This window comes from Jaculus jaculus, chromosome 6, assembly GCF_020740685.1.
Source record: "Jaculus jaculus isolate mJacJac1 chromosome 6, mJacJac1.mat.Y.cur, whole genome shotgun sequence".
Lineage (NCBI taxonomy): Eukaryota > Metazoa > Chordata > Mammalia > Rodentia > Dipodidae > Jaculus > Jaculus jaculus.
In genome coordinates, this window is record NC_059107.1 from 55,588,225 (window position 1) to 55,609,551 (window position 21,327).

Below are 21,327 nucleotides of genomic sequence, written 5' to 3' on the forward strand. Positions count from 1 at the left end.
TAAAGTGTTTTTTATATCATTAACTGTGTTCTTCATTGCTAGTAATTCTGACTTTTTTTTCTTTATTATGTCTATTTCCTTATTTATGCCTTGTATTGCCTTCTTTATTTCATTAAATTGGTGTCCTGCATCTTCTTTGATTCCTTTGATTTCCTCTTTGATTCTTTTGATGTGTTCTTTAACCTCTTTGAACATATTTATAATCATTCTTTTGTACTCTTTCTCAGACATTTCCTCTAACTCTTTCCCACTGGAGGACATTTCTGATGCATTAATACTTTTAGGTGGATTTATATCGTCTTGCTTTTTAGTGTTTCTTGTGTTATAATGTATATATTTTTGCATCTTGGATTAAGTTAGTGGTTGGATTTTCTAGCTAGCTGGGTATTCTTAGCTGTATCAATTGATGTGATATTATATATTTTCAGGGTAGGAGCTTAAGGTGTTAGGTGTGGCTCTTAAGACTCTCAGAGTATCTACAAAGATGTTCTTAGGGGTTGAGTTTCCCTGCTATAGGAGTATTCAAGCAGGCTGAGTGGAATAAAATACATGTAGATTAAAATTTAACTAAACACTGCACACATTCAATCAAAAACAGCCCTGAGTATGTATGCAAGAGTAGTTATTATAATGCCCAGATACTCTATCAACAAAGAGGTTAAGATTTCTGGTCTGTTGAGGGATACAAGTCAGCTTGCGACCAAGTGAGACCCTTCCCTTGTGCAATCCCAGTTACCTTGGATGATTTTGGTCTCAGTCAAGTTGCTGCCTGGTTCGTCAGGCTGCTGTTCTGATTTCTGGAGCTGGGCACTGGCTTTTCCTGAGGGGCAATCCGAGCCTGGCAAGTGTGGCCCTGCAGATCAGCACCCCTGCTGCTGGAACTGCTGCTGCTCAAACTGCCACTGCTGGGTCTGTAGACGCTGCTGCTGAAGCTGCTGCTGCTGGACCCACTGCTGCTGCCTCTGCTGCTGCTGTAGCTGCCACTGCTGGAGCCACCACTGCTACTGAAGCTGCTGCTGCTGTGTTCACTGCCACTGCTCCCCCTGTAGCTGCTGCTGCTGAGTCTGCTGCTGCTACCACTCCTGGTTTTGCTGCTGCTGTGTGTGCTGCTGCTGCCACGACTGGAGCTGCTACTGCTGGGGCCGCCGTTACTGGTGCTGTAGCCACTGATGTTGCTGCCGATCTCTGCTCCTGCTTGGGTCCCACTGTTGGCCCACTTTGGCGTGGCTGGGACCCGGGACCACTACTCTGTTCGCCAGAGCTGGGCTCATGCGGTGGGGGAGGGGAGGGAGCTACAGCTGCTCTGATTCTCTTGCTGTTCCACGTGTTCTTCTACCTCGCGGCCTGCTCCTCTGTTGCTCACTGCTGGTCTCCCTTCACATTTCCTGAGCTGCGGAGAGCGCAGTGTGAGGGAAGCTCCTGCACCTGGCTTTTCCTGAGGCTGGAGCTGAGCCTTGCAGCTTTCTGATGCGCCTCTGCCACGGTGGTTGGCCGAGCTGCCGGAGCCGCTTTTGCCGGCCTGTGCGGCCTGTGGATGCTCTGGATCTCTTCTACTTCTCCACTGCCGCTTCAATTTCTTATACACCTCACTTTTTAGTAAAAGTTTGTATTTTGCTGAGTTTTTTTGGTCTTTTTCCCCCCTTGGCTGCTTTGGCGTGGTACCTATGCCGCCATCTTACCTGGAAGTCTCTGCATAGCAGTTTTTAAACATGTATATATATAAACCTTTGTATACTACATATCTCTGAACTTTACCATTCACATCAATATTAAGTGAAATATGAGTTCACCTTGATTTGTACTCTTATCTATCTATGTATCTATCATTTATATGTCCTTACATGCCATCCCAGAATTCTGTTTAATCTTCTCTGTCAATGAGGTTCCTGTTTCATAACATCTGCCAATTTTTAGTTTTTTTTAAAAAAATTGCATTTATGTATTCATTTTTTTCATTCGTGTGGTATATGTGTAGTATAAGCACATGTGTAGACATACGTGCAGATACATGTTGCAGTGCACAAGTTTTTGGATGACAGAGGATAACATTGGGCATCATCCATTATATTGTTACTTTATTTCATTTACATTGAATGTCTCACTGAACTTGGAACCATTGTTTGCAAATTCTGTGGTCTTCACCCCTATCACACAGGACTGGGGTAATAGGGATATATGGCTATACTCAGCTTTTTTGTGGTTTCTAGAGAAAAATTTAGGTCCTGTCAAGTTCTCATATTTGTGTGGAAAATGCTGTTAACCCACAGAGCTTTCTGTATAGCTCCAGATTAGGTTTTTAATTCTAGCATAAGCATACAGTTTCAGAACAGTTAACCCAGAGCTCAAAGAAAACAAAAGAACATAAATCTTTATTAACAAGAGAGTAATGCTTCTGTACCACCCTTTTGACTCAAGTCTTAGTTCCTCTTACTTCCCACTGCATTTAAGGTTAAGAACTCTCCAACATAATTTTCGTGAGGCTTTTTCAGACTTTTGTAGCACATTGATATTTTTCTTGTTTTTGTTGGGCTCTGTAACATTTTGATCATAGTTCACCTACCATCCTACAGTACTATGATATTATATATATTTTTAAAGTTATATGTATTAAAGCTTACTCTATGATATAAAATGGGATAATTTAAGAATGGCACATTATACTTCAGAGATTCCTGTAAGACCATATTTATTTCTGCTTTATTCATAATAGGTAGGGGATGGAACCAGAATAGATATCCAGAAACTGATGGACAGATTATGGAGATGTGATACAATACCAGTTGAATGTTTATTTAGCCACAAAGAAAAATGAAATTATGAAATGTGTAAGAAAATGGATGGAGAAGGAAAAGATCATGTTGGGAGAACTAACCCAGACTCAGAAACACAAATGCTGTGTGTGATTTTCTATTGAGGTACCTTCCTTTGAATTTCTACTGGAGTGGCCATAAGTTGGAGGGAGTGTATGTAGAGGCCAGAAACCTAGAAAATATCAACGAAGGGCATGCACAGAGATAGTAGAATACTTTAGACATATAAGTTGAGAGTAATAATAAAGAGGAATATAGGGAGAGAAAGATTTAAGCAAGTGTAATGATGTGGAGATCAAGGATGGATCGATGTGGGCAGAAGGTGAATCAAATCTAATAACATGTGAAAGAACCATACTGAAATTTACTAATTTGTAAGCCAATTATGTACACATGCACACAGAAATGTTATATATATATATATATATATATGTGTGTGTGTGTGTGTGTGTGTGTGTGTGTGTGTATGTGTATTACTGTACTGCTTTGTAAGTAAGTCAACTACATGCACACACAAACACAAGTATGCACATGTGTCTATGTGTTTAAATGAAAGTTTCCTACATGAATGGACAATGATGCTTCTAGAATCCATGGCATATTAAATTGAAAATGCCAGTGCCAAGAATGAGAAAACTCCCAGGGAATTGTTAGAGAGACCCCCAAGGTCAGTAAAACAATATTGGCTACTACTATTGCTCTTGGTTGCCCACCAAAAATAGATGATAAGCCCTATTGATAAATATATGAGCAACTAAGATGCAAGTGAGTTGGATGAGTCCTCACTGCTGGCTATCTATCTTCATGCAAGAATTCACTATTTAAGTTGTTGCAGGATTAAAGCTATAAATAGCCCTGCCCAGCTATGAAACCCCACACCCCCCAAATTAAACAGACAACACTTATGATTACTAATACTGGGAAGTCATGTGTTTCAGTGGTACAGCATTGGAGGACCTTCCCACTCTCCAGTAAATAACCTTCCATGCATGATTAAGCAAGCAAATCTAAATCAATGGGTCAAAAAATAGACAAGTCATGAAAATAGTATGGGAACCTAATGAGAAAAAGAAGGGTTTTAGTAGGAGAGAAAAATGAAGGAGAGAGGGTAAAGGTGTGGATTTGAATCAAAATACATTGTATACATATATGAAAGTGTCAAAAATAAAAATAAGAAAAATATTCTTTTTTGAAAAACACACAATACATCTAAATCTTTTTTTTTTTTAATATTTTCATTTATTTATTTGAGAGCGACAAAGAGAGGCAGATATAGAGAGGGAGAGCGAATGGGCACATCAGGGCCTCCAGCCACTGCAAACGAGTTCCAGACACGTGTACCCCCTTGTGCATCTGGCTAATGTGGGTTCTGGGGAGTTAAGCCTCAAACCGAGGTCCTTAGGCTTCACAGGATAGCGCTTAACCGCTAAGCCATCTCTCCAGCCCTCTAAATCTTTTTATATAATAGTTTTATAGCATATTCACTTCTTTTGTAAATATACTCATACATATATGAAATTTGGTCTTACTTGGTAAGCATTGTGCATTTGCACAGCACATGTGATGTGATTTGTGTGATGTGTGTTTGGTGCATGCATGTGTATGACCTGAAGCTGTGTCTCACAGGCTTACATAAGACAACTGGAGGAAAATAGGTGGTACTTATTTCATCACTAGCCTGCTTATTTTTCATTTGGATGCAGCTTGCCATTATCCAACCACATTGATTCTCTGGTGTCTACTTATTATAGAACTGGGATTACAGATGCATGTGGTCATTTTCAGTTGTTTATATGGGTAATAAAATTTAATTTCCATCAGTCTCAGGTCTCTTCATGCCCTCATGTTCACTCAGGAAGCATATGTAGCCACAGAGTTATCTGCCTAGTCATTCAGTTGATATTTTTTTTAAATAATATCTAAGGACAAATATAAAAATATTTTATAATTATAACACCTTTTGGCAAAGATTTTTCTGCTTCATTTCCATAGTATGTTTATTTTATTACTCTGTTTTTTTTTTTATTAATTAGTTTTGTACTCAGTGAATACAGTCAAGTTGGTACCTCCTCCCTATCCTACCTCTTACCCCTGGCCTCTCTTTGGTGAGGTATAGCCCTAAGTTCTGGGTAGGAGGAAATATCTCTGTTTATCATGACCCAACATGTAGCTCTGACATTCTTTCCACCCCCTCTTCCACAAACTTCCCTGAGCCATGTTGGATTCATTTTAGGTCTGCTTCAGTGATGAGGTCTTGGGAGCCTCCATGTCTCTACATATCTGATTTAGTAAGAGTTGATTGTTTTCTGTGTTGAACTCCTTCACCCTTGTGCTTCTACCAGGTTCACCAAGAAAAGAGCACCCTTGCTTGTTTTTTCCAATTATTATTAGTTTCAGCTGGCCCTTTTGAGGTAAGATGGGATGGTTCTCCTCAGGGTTTGCATTTATCTGAAAAAGAGAAGCAGGTTCTCCAATAGGGAGTAAAGTGAGCACCAGATAAATGGGATAACCCGTATTTTTTAGAGATAATTTCACAGGTGTAGGCCCTCTTGTAGCCCACACTTGGTGGTACTTTGATAATGGAGAGAGGGCTCATTTTTGGATCTGGTTCTGACTTGTTTCCCAGCTCCAGATATGTGTTCCATTCCACTAAGCAGACCAGTTAGCCAAAGCAAAAGCAGATAGTTTCCCACCATGGTTATGAGCCACTATTGTACTTGTGTGAGCATCACAATAGGTTATTTGCTGCTAAGTAGGTAAGACTGTGTGTTGCTTGGACAGATATTGATCATTTTCTCCCAGTCACCCATGTAGCACCTTTGGGCATTAGATGCACTGACTCTTTGGGGACTAACTCACTTCTAGCTTCTAGCCATGTCACGTGTCAACCACAAATAGTGTCTTCAGTAGTAGGGTCTTACCACTAACCTTTGGTGGGTCATCAAGTCCTCTGACAGAAATCTGTCATTCTTTTAGGAAACTTAAAACCTGTCATTGTGGATGATAGCCACCTGCTGGTAGTGGAATTTACAGGTTAGTGCCCACAAAGAGAAGGAAGAAAAAGATAATAGAGAAGAGGGAGAGAGAAAGCCTTTAGAAGATTAAGGTCAGTCTTCTTAGTACCCTCTCCAGTGCCTTGTGACTCAGGTGTTCCCTATAAGGGCCTGGTGAAGGTTCAACCATTTGGTCTGCCTTTTAGGATGTAGAATTTTATGGTACCATTGCCATTTGGGTTCAGGTTTGTGTCTCCCACCTCCTCCCTTGCCCTCCCCTCCTTCCCCACCCACCCTATTATCCAGTCTTCAAGATGCTTGCTGAGTATGTCAGCTTCTTAGGTATATTCAGGTTAGGTGCTGTAGATGAGTGAGACCATGCAGGGATTATCTGTGATTGGGTGAGTTCAATGAGAATGATCTGATCCAGGCTCAACCATTTTCTTCAAATTTCATTGTGTTGTTTTTCTGTACTGCTCTGTAGAATTATTCATGTAGATACACCACATCTTAGTTAACCATTCTCCTAATGATGGACAACTGGGTTGATTCCAGCTCTTATCTATTACTAATTGAGCCACTATAAACATGGTTGAGCAAATATCTCTGGACTGAGGCTTGAAGGTCCAGTAAGGGAATAAATGGGTCTGTTTGTAACTCTATATTCAGCCTTTTTGGAGTTTCCATATTGCTATCCAAAGTTGTTTTACCATTTTACATTCCCACCAAAGGTTGATGAGGGTTCCTATTTCTCCACATCCTTGCCAACATTTATTTTCATTTCTTTTTTTTTTTTTTAATGTTGCTATCCTTACTGGGGTAAGGTGGAATCTCATACTAGTTTTATTTTGCATTTTCCTGGTGATTAGGGCTGATGATAATTTTCTTAAGCATGTGTATGTCATTTGTATTTCTTCCTCTGTGAACTGCCTGTCCAGGTCTTTGTCCCATTTTGTGAGTGGGTTGTTTTACTTTTTATTGTTTAGGTTTTTGAATTATTTGTAGATTCGAGAAATTAGGCCTCTGTCAGTTGGATATTCAGTAAATATTTTCTCCCATTTTCTGGTTAATCTATTGGCTTTGTTGTTTTTTTTTTTTTTTTAAATTATTTATTTATTTATTTATTTGAGAGTGACAGACACAGAGAGAAAGATAGGTAGAGGGAGGGAGAGAGAATGGGCACGCCAGGGCTTCCAGCCTCTGCAAACAAACTCCAGACGCGTGCGCCCCCTTGTGCATCTGGCTAACGTGGGATCTGGGGAACCGAGCCTCGAACCGGGGTCCTTAGGCTTCACAGGCAAGTGCTTAACTGCTAAGCCATTGCTTCAGCCTGGCTTTGTTTATTGTATGTTTTTCTGTGAAGAAACTCTTCAGCTTCATGTGATCCCATTCTTTAAGATCCTGTGCTATTGGTTGGGAGGGAGTTATGTTCTGAAAGTCTTTTCCCATTCCTATATCATGGAAAGTTCCTCCTATATTTTCTTCCAATAGTAGCCATGTTTATGGCCTTACATGGAGGTCTTTGATCCATTTGGACTTGAGTGCTGTGCATGTTGAGAGGTGTGGATCAAGTTTCAAATTCCTGCATATGGTTATCCAGTTTGTCCACCACCATTTGTTGAAGATGCTGCTTTTTTACCCACCTATATTTTTAGGACCTTTGTCAAATATCTAGTAGCTGTAGTGGCCTGTAGTTGCTTGATCCAAAGTCCGGGTCCTCATTTGTATTCCACTGGTCAATGTTGTGCTTTTATGCCAGTACCATGCTGTTTTTATTACTATGGCTTTTTAATATGCCTTTAGATTATGTATGGTGATGCCTCCACAGGTATTTCTTTTTTTTAATTTTTATTTATTTATTTATTTGAGAGCGACAGACACAGAGAGAAAGACAGATAGAGGGAGAGAGAGAGAATGGGCGCGCCAGGGCTTCCAGCCTCTGCAAACGAACTCCAGACGCGTGCGCCCCCTTGTGCATCTGGCTAACGTGGGACCTGGGGAACCGAGCCTCGGACCGGGGTCCTTAGGCTTCACAGGCAAGCGCTTAACCACTAAGCCATCTCTCCAGCCCCAGAGGTATTTGTTTTGATGAGGATATGCTTGGATATCTGAGGCCTTCTGACTTTCCATGTGAAATTTGAGATCAGTTTTTCCATCTCCGTGAAAAACAATGTTGGGATTTTAATTGGAATTACATTAAATATGTATATTGCCTTTGGTAGGATTGCCATTTTCACAATAGTAATTCTGCCTATCCAGGAGCATGGGTGGTGTTTCCATTTTCTAAAGTCTTCCTCAATTTCCTATTTGAGTGTTTTTATGTTTTCTTTGTATAGTTCTTTTATGTCCTTTGTTAATGTTATTACAAGTATTTTATTTATTGTTTTTGTTGTTGTTGCTATTGAAAATGGTACCATGTCGCTTATTTCTTTCTCTGTATCTTTGTCATTTGTATTTAGAAAGGCTACTGATTTTTGTGCATTTATTTTATATCCTGTTCTTTTGCTAAAAGAGTTAATCACCTTCAAGAGTTTTGGGATGGAGTCTCTTGGGTCTCATGTATAGAATCATGTCATCTGCAAAAAGAACGAACTTAATTTCTTCCTTTCAAAATTATATCATTTTTCTTTTGCCTTTTTTTGTTTGAACTAGGACTTCCAGTACTGTATTGAAGAGCAGAGGTGAGAGTGGACACCCTGTGTTCTTCCTGATCTCAATGTAAATTCCTCATTCTCGCTCCATTATGTATTATTTGGGCTTTAAGAGCTTTGCATATAGCTTTTATAATGTTAAGATCTGAACAAATGTGCCAATTCTCACCACCATTTTGATCATGAAGTGATAGTATATTTTGTTAAAGACCTCTTCTTCATCTATCAAAATGATAGTGTGGTTTTTGGTTTAACTTTTTTTTTTTTTTTTTTTTTTTTTTTTTACATGGTGTATCACATTGTCAGATTTCTGTATGTTGAACAACCCCTGCTTTCCTGGGATGAATCACAATTGATCAAGGTGGATAATGCTTTTGATCTGTTGTTGGATTTGGTTGGCAAGGATTTTTTTCAGGATTTTTGCATCTATGTTCATCAAGGAGATAGGCTGGTATTTTCTTTGCTTGTGGCATCTCTGCCTGCATTTGGAATTAGGGTGACACTAACTTCACAGAATGAGTTGGGGAGCTTTCTCTGTTCGCTACTTGTGTGGCACAGATTGAGAAAGTTTGGTTTGTGTTCTTCCATGAAGGTTTGATAGAACTCAGCTGAGAAACCATCTGGTCCTGGAGCCTTCTTTTTGGACAGGTTTCTTTTTTATTACCTGTTCAATCTTGTTGAGTGTGATAGGTTTGTTTAGGAGATTAATCTGTTCTAAGTTTAGATTTGGTAGATGGTATGTGTCCAGGAATTTATCCATTTCCACCATATTATCCAGTGTTGCAGTCCAGTTCACATTGCTGGTAGAAATCACCCAACCAAGAGCAGCTTGTGGGAAAAAGAGATTTATTTTGGCTTACAGGCTAGAGGGATAGCTTCACGATGGCAGGGGAAAACGATGGCATGAGCAGAGAGTGGATATCACCCTCTGGCCAACATAAGATGGACCACAGCAACAGGAGGGTGTGCCAAACTGGCTATAAAGTCCATAAGCTCGCCCCCAAGAATACACTCCCTCCAGGAGGCATTAATTCCCAAATATCCATCAGCTGGAAACCTAGCATTCAGATCACCTAAGTTTATGGGGACACCTGAATCAAACCACCACATCCAGTTTTGTAGAGTCGAGGTTTTTGAAATAAGTCCTGATGATTCTCCCAATTTCACTTATGACTGTTGTGATCTCTCCTTTTTCATTTCTAATTTTCTTAATTTGAAGTATCTCTATTTTTTTTTTTTTTTTTCTTGATCAAATTGGCCAGGGGTTTGTCAGTCTTCTTTATTTTTTCAAAGAACCAGCTCTTTGTTTCATCAAATTTCTTAGTTTCCACTTCATTAATTTCTGCTCTGATATTAATTATTTCTTTCTGTCTAGTGCTATTTGAGTTATATTCTTACTGCCTTTCCAGTGCTTTAAGTGGATGGTTAGGTTATTGATTGGGGATCTCTCTGTCTTTGTTATGAATGCATTTAGTGCTATGAATTTTCCCCTGAGGACTGCCTTTATTGTGTCCCATAAGTTTTGATATGATGTGTTCTCATGATCATTCATTCCTAAAATTTCATAATTTCATTTTTTATTTCATCCACTATCCATTTATTGTTTAAAAGTGTGTTGTTCAGTTTCCAAGAGCTAGAGAGATTCTTGGTGGGTCTTTTGTTGTTAATTTTTAGCAATATAGCATTGTGATCTGATATCATGCAGGGAATTATGTCACTCTTCCTAAACATATGGAGGCAGGCATTGTGACATGGTATATGATCTATTTTAGAGAATGTTCCATGTACTGCTGAGAAGAATGTGTTGTCTGTGAATTTGGGATGGCATGTTCTGTAGATGTCCATTAGGTCTAAGTGATGTATGGTTTTCTTGAGTTCTCTTACTTCCCTGTTCAATCTGTGTTTGTATCCTCTATCTATTACTGATAGTGGTATATTGCAGTCCCCAACTATAATGGTGTTGGTGGTTATTTATGTTTTATTGTCAAGTAGTTTTGTTTTATGAACTGTAGTGCCCCTGTGTTTAATGCATAAAGATTTATGATTGTTATATCCTCTTTTTCGATTATTTTTGGTTTGAAGTCTATTTTATCCAATGTTAGTATAGTTTTGCCTGCTTGTTTCTTATTCCCATTTGCTTGGACTATTATTTCCATTGTTTTTCAAACTGAGGTGTCTATCTTTAGTGGTGAGGTGGGTTTCTTGAAAACAACAGACTGAGTGGTCTAATTTTCTGATCCATCCTGTTAGCTTTTGTCTCTTGATGGGTGAATTAAGGCCATTAATATTTAGGGTAATGACTGTGAGGCTTGATTTGATCCCTGCCATATTGTGTTAGTATATTTGGTTTGGTGTTTTCATGGACTTTGAAGTTTTTTGCGCCTTCTCTGAATTTGGTTATTGTTATCAGCTTCTTTTAAAAAAATGTTCATTTTTATTTATTTATTTGACAGTGACCTGAAGAGAGAGAGAGAGAGAGAGAGAGAGAGAGAGAGAGAGAGGGAGAGAGAGAGAGAGAGAAAGAATGGGAGCTCCAGGGCTTCCACCCACTGCAAACAAACTTCAGATGTGTGCACCCTCTTGTGCATCTGGCTAACATGGGTGCTGGGGAATCAAGCCTCGAACCAGGGTTCTTAGGCTTCTCAGGCAAGTGCCTAACTGCTAAGCCATCTCTCCAGCCCTGTTATCTGCTTCTTGTAGCCTATTGAGATTAAATATTTAGTTCTTCTGTGTGGATAATTTCCTGAAATACTCTCTGTAGTTTTGGTTTTATGTTCATATAATTGTAAAGCTGAATTTTGTCATGAAAGTTTTGCTTTCACCATCCTTTATGAGGGGTACTTTTGCTGGGTAAAGTAGTTTGGGTTGGAAGTCATAGGTTCTTAGACTTTCCAGTGTTCCCTTCCAGGCACTTCTGGTTTTCAGGATTTCCATTAAGAAGTCAGAGGTAATTCTTATAGGGATACCTTTCAAAGTGATGTGCTGTTTTTCCCTAGCTGCTTTTAGAATTTTCTCTTTGGTGTCAATCTTTAGAGTCTTAATGATAATATATCTTGGAGAGTTTCTCCTTTGGTCCAATCTGTTTGGAGTTCTGTTATCTGCTTGTATCTTGATGGACCTTTCTTTTGAGATAGTGGGAATGTTTTCTTTGATTATTTTGTTAACTAAGTTCTCCATGCCTTTGGTCTGAAATTCTTCCCCTTCTGGTTTTCCCATGATCCAGATATTAGGACATTTAAGGGTTTCCCAAATTCCCTCATGTTCTCCTCACAGAAATTTTTAACTTATTGAAACTTTTTTTTTTTGGTTTATTTTTATTTATTTATTTGAAAGCAACAGAGAAAGAGGTAGAGAGAGAGAGAGAGAGAATGGGCGCACCAAGGCTTCCAGCCACTGCAGACGAATTCCAGATGCGTGTGCCCCCTTGTGCATCTGGCTAACATGGGTCCTGGGGAATGGAGCCTCGAACTGGGGTCCTTAGGCTTCACAGGCAAGTGCTTAACCGCTAAGCCATCTCTCCAGCCCTGAACTTATTGAAACTTTTGAACTCTCATACTGTTTCTTCTGTTTTGTCTTCCAGATTGGATTTTCTATCCACCACATGGCTGACTCTGTTCTTGAGAGCTTCTAATGAGCTTTGGGCTTGTTTAATTACATTTGTGTTTTCTACTACTTTTCTATGTATAATGTTCAACCCTCTGTCAACTCCCTTTTCACATCATTTTCTGTTTTTCTTCATGCTTCTTGGAATTCATCCTTGCATTTATTTATGTCTTCATTTAGCAACACAAGCATCCCAGCTGATTTTTGAGGTCCTCTTTTTTATACTCTCCTTCATGTCTCTTAAGTGTCTTTGAACTCATTCCATTTTCTTATCTATTAGGTCTAGTCTAGTGATGGCAGCATCCACCCAATTGTATGTCCTTTCTTGCTTTTCTACAAATTCTACGAGTAGCTTGGTCAAAATTGCATTGCTTATAGCTTCGTTTCGGCATTCTGATCTTAACGCTTTTTCTACATTTTGATTAGAGACATTCATTGTAGGACTGGGTGATCTTACTGGATTTGCTTGCATTTGATTTTTCATGTAGGTTTTTTTTTGTTTTTTTTTTTTTTTGTTTTTTTTTCCTCTTGCTGTAGTCTGCCCACCACAGTGTGTATGGGCAAGGAGAGTAGGACTTTGGTCTCAATGGGTCAGAGTAGGGTGCCTCTTGGAGGAGTTGGCCTCAGCTAGCAGGCAGGCAAGTATATGGGCAAAATGATACTGAGCTCACACATGGGTGGGCGGATCTGCCAGAGCTCACACCCAGCGGGCCCCCTGTGGCAGGCAGATGGGCAGGTGGCCAGCAAGGCAGAATGTGGACCTGAGCTGGCTTGGGCAGACAGACAGAAAGAGCCTGAGCTCAAGCATGGGCAGGTGGAATGGGTCTGAGGTCACATGTGTATGGGCGGGTGGCTAGAGTAGCAAGCGGACAAATGGGCAGGGGATGCTGAGCTTGCATGGGCAAAAGGGCGGCACGTATTTGGCAGGCAGATGGACGGATGGAGACTGACCTCACATGGGACAGTGGGTGAAACCTCCCCAAGTTCATGCATGGGTGGAGGTAACAGGGCAATCACCTCTGCAGAGTGAGGCAAGTGGAACTATGATGGCCTGGGTCCTCTTTCCTACAGTAAGTGTAGGAGTATCCTGAGGCAGCTGCTTGGAGGTACTGGGGGACTTGTGGGCTACCCAAGAACCAAGAAATCTGTCTTTGCTATGCCCAATGCCATCTTTTGCAGTGTGAACATTTATTCTGTGCCATTGTGGGTTTTTTGAGGTTATTTTTTGGTATTATGGTTCAGTTAAAAGATCTTGGACTATGGGGATATATGACATCATTGGAATTGGTAAAAACTATGGGGACTTTTAAAGTCAGACTGAATGCATCATATTTTACATCATGTATGGCTATCAGTTTATGGGTGCCAGGGGCAGAATGTGGTGGTTTGATTCAGGTGTCCCCCATAAACTTAGGTGTTCTGAAAGCTAGGTTCCCAGCTGATGGAGATTTGGGAATTAATGCCTCCTGGAGGGAGTGTATTGTTGGGGGCGGGCTTATGGGCTTTATAGCCAGTTTCCCCTTGCCAGTGTTTGGCACACCTTCCTGTTGCTGTGGTCCATCTTCTGTTGGCCAGGGGTGATGTCCATCCTCTGCTCATGCCATCGTTTTCCCCTGCCATCTTGGAGCTTCCCCTCGAGCCTGTAAGCCAAAATAAATCTCTTTTTCCCAGAAGCTGCTCTTGGTTGGGTGATTTCTAACAGGAATGCGAACCGGACTGCAACACCAGGGAATCAGCCAATTCCCTTTTTTAGCCCCTCTGTGCCCTCCCACTGGCAATCTATTAGATTGCTCCCCCCTAAAAGACCCAGTGAACACATAGTACCTTGTCTTTCTTTTCCGGGGATGTACAACACTTTTAGGTGGTAGTCATCTTGATTGGAAGTCCCCAATTTAGTAGTTTATTGATTTTTGATACATATATATGTATATATATATGTAATATACATATATGTATATATGTAATAAATAGATAAATTATATATATATGTATATGTTTATATACATATATATATATATATATATATATATATATATATAATTTATTTATTTATTTTCTTTTCACAATTTTTATTAACATTTTCCATGATTATAAAAATATACCATGGGAATACCCTCCCTGACCCCTGCACTTTCTCCTTTGAAATTCCTTTCTCCATCATATTACTTCCCCATCTCAATCCTTGTACTTACATATATACAATACCTACCTATTAAGTACACTCCTCCCTTCCTTTCTCTTTCCTTTATATCTCATTTTTAACTTACTGGCCTATGCTACAATGTATTTTCCGTCTCACACAGAAGCCCAATCATCTGTAGCTAGGATCCACATATGAGGAAGAACATGTGGCACTTGACTTTCTGGGCCTGGGTTACCTCACTTAGTATAATCCTTTCCAGGTCCATATATTTTTCTCCAAATTTCATAATCTCATTTTTCTTTACCACTGAGTAGAACTCCATTGTATAAATGTGCCACATCTTCATTATCCACTCATCAGTTGTTGTTTGCCCTGGTTGTTTTAAATCTTCTATTGGTTGAATGTTTCTTTGCTATGCCCAATGCCATCTTTTGCAGTGTGAATATTTATTCTGCGCCATTATGGGTTTTTTGAGGTTATTTTTTGGTATTATGGCTCAGTTAAAAGATCTTGAACTATGGGGATGTATGAACTTCATTGGGATTGATAAAAACTATGGGGACTTTTAAAATGAGATGAATGCATTACATTTTACATTATGTATGATTATCAGTTTATGGGGGCCAGAGGGAGAATGTAGTGGTTTGATTCAGGTGTCTCTATAAACTTAGGTGTTCTGAATGCTAGGTTCCCAGCTGATGGATACTCGGGAATTAATGCTTCCTGGAGGGAGTGCATTGTTGGGGGCAGGCTTATGGGTGTTATAGCCAGTTTCCCCATGCCAGTGTTTGGCACACCCTCCTGTTGCTGTGGTCCATCTTATGTTGGTCAGGGGGTGTTGTCCACTTTCTGCTCATGACATTGTTTTCCCCTGCCATCGTGAAGCTTCCTCTCCAGCCTGTAAGCCAAAATAAATCTTTCTCCCAGAAGCAACTCTTCTTGGGTGATTTCTACCAGCAATGCTACCCGGACTGCAACAGGAAGCAATTGTGAATGGGAGTGATTCCCTGATTTTATCCTCTGTGTGTTTGTTGTTAGCATATATGAAGGCTACTGATTTCAGTGTATATATTTTATATCCTGCTAAATGGCTGTGGGTTCTTATCAGCTCTCACAGTTTGCTAGTAGAGTCTTTAGGGTCCTTTATGCATAGAATCATGTCAGCTGCAAATAATGATAACTTGATCTCTTCCTTTCCAATTTGTATCCATTTTATGTGTGTCTCTTGCCTTATTGCTATGGCTAAGACTTCCAAAACTATATTAAATAAAAGTGGGGACAGTGGACACCCTTGTCTTGTTCCTGATTTTAGTGGAAAAGCTTCCAGGTTTTCCCCATTTAGAAATATGTTGGCTGTAGGCTTGTCATAAATAGCTTTTATTATGTTGATATATGTTCCTTCTTTCCCAGTCTCTGTAAGACTTTAACATGAAGGGATGTTGGATTTTGTCCAATGCTTTCTCTGCATCTAATGAGATGATAATGGGATTTTTGTCCTCCAACCCATTTATATAATGTATTACATTCATAGATTTGCATGTATTGAACCATCCCTGCATATCTGGGATAAAGACTAATTTGTCAGGCTGAGTTTGGTAGAATTCCTTCTTTTTCTATTTCCTGGAAAATCTTAAATAGCAATGGTGTTACCTCTTCCTTGAAGGTCTGATAAAATTCAGCAATGAATCTATCTGGACCTGGGCTTTTTTTTAGTTGGGAGATTATTGATAACTGTTCAGATTTCCATGCTTGTTAAAGGTCTATTTAAGTGATTAATCTCATCTTGATTTAATTTAGGTAGGTCATATAAATCAAGTAAGTCATCCACTTTTTTCAGATTTTCATACTTTGAGGAGTATAAGCTTTTATAGTATGTCCCTATGATTTTTTGAATTTCTCTGGAATCTGTTGTGATGTTATCTTTTTCATCTCTGATTTTATTAATTTGTGTCTCTTCTCTCTTTCCTTTGGTCAAATTTGCTTAGGGTTGATCAATCTTGTTTATCCTTTCTAAGAACCAACACTTTGTTTCATTAATTCTTTGGATTTTTTTTCTTTTTGTTGTTGGTGTTTCTATTTCATTCATTTCTGCCCTAATGCTTATTATTTCTTCCCATCTACTGATTTTTGGTTTGCCTCGTTCTTCTTTTTCCAAGGCTTTAAGGTGAAGCATTAGGTTGTTTACTTGTGACCTTCCCAATTTCCTTTTTTCTTTTCTTTTTTTTTTTTTTTTTGAGGTAGAGTCTCACTCTAGCCCACGCTACCTGGAATTCACTATGTAGTTTCAGGGTGGCTTCGAACTCACAGCAATCCTCCTACCTCTGCCTCCTGAGTGCTGGGATTAAAGGAGAGCACAACCATGCCCAGCCTTATTTCTTAATATAGGCACTTATGCCTATAAATTTACCTCTTAGAACTGCCTTCATTGTGTCCCAGAGATTTTGGCATGTTGTGTCCTCATTATCATTTGACTGTAAATTTTTTGATTTCCTTCTTGATTTCTTCATTGACCCATTCATCATTTAGTAGTGTGTTGTTCAGTTTCCATTATTTTGTATATGCGCTGTAGCCTTTCTTTCTACTGATTTGTACTTTAATTGCATTATGGTCAGATAGAATGCAAGGAATTACTTCAATTTTCCTGTATTTGTTAAGAATTGTTTAGTGTCCTAATATATGATCTATTTTAGAGAATGTTCCATGTGCTGCTGAAAAGAATGTATATTCTGCAGCATTTGGATGAAATGTCCTGAAGGTCCATTCCTTCTATGACCTCATTTAGTCCAGATGCCTCTCTATTTATTTTTCCCTGGATGACCTGTCAATTGATGAGAGTGGGATGTTAAAGTCACCCACTACCACTGTGTTTGGTGTTGTCTGTCACCTTAGTTCTAATACTGTTGGTTGGATGAATTTGGGAGACCCCATGTTAGGTGCATATATGTTTAGGATTGTAATGTCCTCCTGTTGGAGTGTGCCCTTAATCAATATAAAGTGACTTTCCTTATCTTTCTTGACTAACATCGGACTAAAGTCTACCCTGTCTGATATTAGGATAGCAACCCCTGCTTGTTTTCTAGGCCCATTTGCTTGAAACACTGTTTTCCAACCTTTCACCCTAAGATAATGTCTATCCTTTGTAGAAAGGTGAGTTTCTTGGAGACAACAAATTGTAGGATCCTGCTTTTTAAACCAATCTGCAAACCTATGTCTTTTGGTTTGGGCATTGAGGCCATTGATATTAAGAGATATTATTGAAAGGTGTGTATTTATGTTTGCCTTTTCTTTTCTTTTCTTTTTTTTTTTTTTTGTGTGTGGTTCTGGTTCTTCCTGTGCTCTCTTGTGTTAACTTGTATTTGAGTATTGATTTTCTCTTTCAAGTTTCCTTATATGTGTGCTTTTCATTTTCTTCAGTATGGAGGATTCTTTCACGTATTTTCTGTTGAGCTGGTTTTGTCTTCAAATACTCCTTTAACCTACTTTTTGTCATGTAATGTCCTTATTTCTCTGTCTATTTGAATGGATAGCTTTGCAGGATAAAGTGACTTTGGTTGACAATTGTTATCTTTCAGAACTTGGAATATATCACTCCAAGCCCTTCTAGCTTTTAAAGTTTGTGTTGAATAATCTGCTGTAATCCTAATGTGCTTGCCTTTGTAGGTAACTTGATTTTTCTCTCTAACTGCTTTCAATATATTTTCTTTGGTTTGTGTGTTTGGAAGTTTGATTATAACATGGCGAGGAGAGGTTCTTTCCAGGTTTTATCTGGCTGGGGTTCTAAAGGCTTCCTGTATCTGCATTGACACCTATTTCCCATTTTGGGGGAAGTTTTCTTCTATGATTTTGTTGAAGATGCCTACTATGCCTTTGGAGTGGAATTCTTCTCCTCTCCTTTGCCAGGAATTCTTATATTTGAACTTTTCATAGTGTCCCAAATATCTTGAAATTCCCACTCATTATTTTCTATAAGTTTGTCTTTCTCTTTGTTGGACTGTATTAGATCTGCCACCTGGTCTTCTAGCTTAGATATTCTGTCCTCTCCTTCATCCATTCTACTGGTGATATTTTCTACAGTTTTTTATTTCATTAACTGTGTTCTTCATTGCTAGTAATTGTGACTGTTTTTTCTTTATTATTTCTATTTCCTGATTTATGTCTTTTATTGTCTTCTTTATTTCACTAAATTGGTGTCCTGCATCTTGTTTGATTTCCTCTTTGATTCCTTTGATTTCCTCTTTGATTTCTTCTTTGATTCCTTTGATTTGTTATTTGACTTCTTTGAACATATTTACAATCATTCTTTTGAAATCTTTCTCAGGTATTTCCTCTAACTCGTTCTCACTGAAGGTCATTTCTGATGCATTAATACTTTTAGGTGGATTTATATTGTCTTGCTTTTTAGTGTTTCTTGTGTTATAATGTATACATTTTTGCATCTTGGGTTAAGTTAATGGTTGGCTTTTCTAGCTAGTTGGGTATTCTTAGCTGTATCAATTGATTTGATGTTATATATTTTCAGGATAGGAGCTTAAGGTCTTAGGTGTGGCTGTTAAGACTCTCAGAGTATCTACAAAGGTATTCCTAGGGGTTGAGTTTCCCTTCTATGGGAGTATTCAAGTAGGCTGAGTGGAATAAAATACAGGTAGATTCTAAAATTTAACTAAACACTTTGCACATTCAATCAAAAACAGCCCTGAGTATTTATGCAAGAGTAATTTTTATAACAACCAGATCCTCTGTCAACAAAGAGGTTAAGATTTCTGGTCTGTTGAGGGATTCAAGTCAGCTTGTGACCAAGTGAGACCCTTCCCTGGTGCAATCCCAGTTACCTTGGATGATTTTGGTCTCAGTCAAGTTGCTGTCTGGGTCATCGGGCTGCTGTTCTTATTTCTGGAACTGGGTAATGGCTTTTCCTGAAGGGGTAACCGAGCCTGGCAACTGTGGCCCAGCAGATCAGCACCGCTGCTGCTGGAATTGCTGCTGCTAAAGCTGCCGCTGCTGGGTCTGTTGCAGCTGCTGTTGCTCTCTTACTGCTGCTGCTGCTGGAGCTGCCACTGCTGGAGCTACCTTTGCTGCCTCTGATGCTGCTGCTGCTGGAGCCACCACTGCTGCCACTGAAGCTGCTGCTGCTGTTCTGGCATTGCTGCCTCTGAGGCTGCCTCTACTGGATCTACTGCTGTGGGGACCACTGTTACCGGTGCTGTAGCCACTGATGTTGCTACCAGACTCTTCTCCCGCTGTAAGTTCAAGTTGGCATGTCCAGGTCCTGGGACTGCTGCTCTGTTCAGTGGAGCTGGGCACAGGCTGTGGGGGAGGTGAGGTAGCCACAGTTCCTCTAGTTCTCTCACTGTACCATGTGTTCTTCTACCTTTTGATCTGCTCCTCCATTGTTCACTGCCACTCTCCCTTCACGTTTCTTGAGTTGCAGAGAACTCCAGTATTAGTGGAAGCTCCCCTTACCTGGCTTTTCCTGTGGCTCAAGCTGAGCCTGGCGGCTTTCTGGTGCACAGCCACCACCGCCACCACAGTCGGCTGACCTGCCAGGGCTGCTTTTGCCAGCCTGTGCGGGCTCTGGATGATCTGGATCTCTTCTACTTCTCCGCTGCCACTTCAATTTCTTATACACCTCGCTTTTTGTAAAAGTGTGCATTTTGCTGAGTTTTTTTGGTCTCCCTCCCCCCCCCCCCAAGCAGCTTTGGCATGGTACCTACTCCACCATCTTAACTGAAAGGCTTTTTTTTTTTTTTTTCTCTCTTTTTGGTAATGTCTCACTCTAGCTCAGACTGACTTGGACTTCACTATGTAGTCTTAGGGTGGCCTCATCTTCTTACCTCTGCCTCCTGAGTATTGGGATTAAAGGTGTGTGCCACTACTCCAAGCTGGGACTTCTTATAACTATCAAAGTGTAAAATAATTCAATAGTGCATATTTACCAGGAGATCATCAGTTACCAATCATTCAACTAAAAATATTCCCCATCAATTGTTACATTGCCAATATTCAGGTCGATTTTTGCTAGTTTTGCTGTCAAATATTCAGGCTTTTGTGTCCAATTCCCTCAACACCAGAAATACAATTATGGTGTTCATTTTCCTATATTCAAGCAGTATGATGGAATAGGAGCCTCAACAAAGAAACCTGTGGTGGGGGGAGGAAGTAAGATATAAGTTAACACACAACACACTCTTCTACCAAAAAAAGAAGGTGTGAAGGAATTATTAACCCAGTTCAGAGCCCTTCAGAGAAGCAGAAGAGAGAGCTTCTAGCAATTAACCAAGGATCTAGCTCTGGATAAGAGCTGCTCGGAAGAGTTTCTGCTAATCAGCCTTGCCTGAACACCAAAAGAAGAACTATGAGGAAAGGACTCTCCCACCCAACAGACATGGCAAAAATCAAAGCACCTGAATAAGAAATGAACAGCAGGACACAAGAAGCTTCTCCAAATAGTCTAGCAGACTGGTCAGACATTCTATCAATTTACTGATTTGGAAAAAATTAAAATCATGTGAAATAGGAAATATTTTGTCCTCATTTTCAAACATGAAACATATTTACTTATTCTTGGATTTTTTGTCAATTTAAATATTAAATTTAAAAGTTTGGGGTTTTCCCGCCCTTGGACATACATGGCTCTGTTCTGTGGAAACTGCAGAATATTTTAAGTCTTTCATTTCTCATAATGTTTAATAATGTTGCATGGCCCTCATTAAAATTTGCACTTAGCTAATTTTAATGAAATATCATGGGATGGACAGATGTTCTTAGTGGTTAAGGTTCTTGCCTGTGAACCCTAAGGACCCAGGTTAGATTCCCCAAACCCACATTAGCCAGATGCACAAGGTGGTACATTCATACAGAGTTCATTTGCAGTAGCGAAATCCCTGGTGCACCTTTCTCTCTATCTCCTTACCTCTCTCTTGTTCTCTCTTTCTATTTTTGTCTGTCTTGCTCTCATAAATAAAAATATTGTTAAATAAATGTTATAAATTTTTGTGTAATATAGAGTATTCCAAAGCATTTGTTAAGGAATTGATAGATGGCACATCAAGTATGGTGTCTCATATTAAAACCTCACAACTGAGAGGTTAAGAATTCATAGACATCTTAGTCTACAGAGTGAGACCCTA